Source organism: Oryctolagus cuniculus, chromosome X (genome assembly GCF_051225735.1).
Source record: "Oryctolagus cuniculus isolate XC-2025 breed Fujian yellow rabbit chromosome X, ASM5122573v1, whole genome shotgun sequence".
Classification (NCBI taxonomy): domain Eukaryota; kingdom Metazoa; phylum Chordata; class Mammalia; order Lagomorpha; family Leporidae; genus Oryctolagus; species Oryctolagus cuniculus.
Window position 1 is genome coordinate 38,878,834 of NC_142888.1, and position 1,288 is coordinate 38,880,121.

The window sequence follows — 1,288 nt, forward strand, 5'->3', positions numbered from 1 at the left end:
AGTGGGGGGATACCTTCCTAATTTCTTGTTCAGTCATATGTTAAAGAGACATGACTTTCTTGTTATTGAAGCTGCATAAGCAAAGTATTTATACAGTGATATGCACCCTCAATGGAACTGTTGAAACTGATGTGCATTAGATTTTCTTAAGGTGTCAGGAATTTTTAACTCTCCCATATGTGAGCCTGGTAGAGAAAACACCAGGGATGAAAAGAGGTTTTGTTGGATCATAACCACACACACACACACACCTCTGTACCAAAGTCAGCATCATCTTCTTATATGCAAGGTAGCATAGAGAACCTGGAATTCCTTAGACTCTTCTGTGTGGGGATCCTCTGGCCCTGGGGATCCACTGTCCTGAACCAGAAGTGCCAATCATTTATAAGTGCACCACAAAATAGCACACCTCCGTTCATTGCTGTACCAGAAGTAAGGTACAATGTTGACTGAGTAAAGTTCCCCAAACTGAGTGTGTGGGCGTGCAGGAATTTTGTAGGGAGGGGAGGGCTCTGTGTTGGTAGGTAAGTTCGTGTGTGTAAGTTACTGTGCTCTCTTAAGTCATGTGGAGACAGGATGGGCCTTTGCCTTTGCTGGAAAGGGGAGCTGAGAAGCTGTCCCATTTTACATAAACTGCATTTTAAAACTAAATGTAGATAAAAGGCATCTGCAAAGGGTGAATTGTTATTGCTTTTTTATCTTTCAATTGCTAAAGGAAAGTACAACATAGACACATGATACCGATTTCTGAAAACAAGAAAGGAGGAAATTATCGTATCATCTCACCACCACAAAATCTCCATGTACTGCGTTCTACTCACTCCCCTCTTATCTTCTATGCAGACATATGTTTCAGGTGGCTAAGAGCATACTATTCATGGGACTCTATGTCCCACTTTTTTTTTTTCTGACTAGTCTTCATTTTCATTTATGAATGTGGGCATATGCATCCCCACGAAGACATAAAATTGGATCACATTTGTCCCCATATTGAACAAATTGTGGTTTTCATAATGACATGACTACAGGAAATCAGAGCCAGCCCTGGGAATTCAGAGCATTTTACCTCCATAGACTCGTTTGACCCTAGTGGCAGATGTAAGAGCCTCTCTCCGGTCTCTCCATCACTGGCAAACTCTGAGGTGGAGCCTGGCAGGAGCAGAGGGCAAGATGGTGATCTGGGGTTAACCACCAACAGAAGCGACTGGCTCCTACTGCCGTTTATCCAAAGCAGGATGGGTCAATTGCAGCTCCTTGGCACACAAAATGTTGCGACAGGTAAATCCTA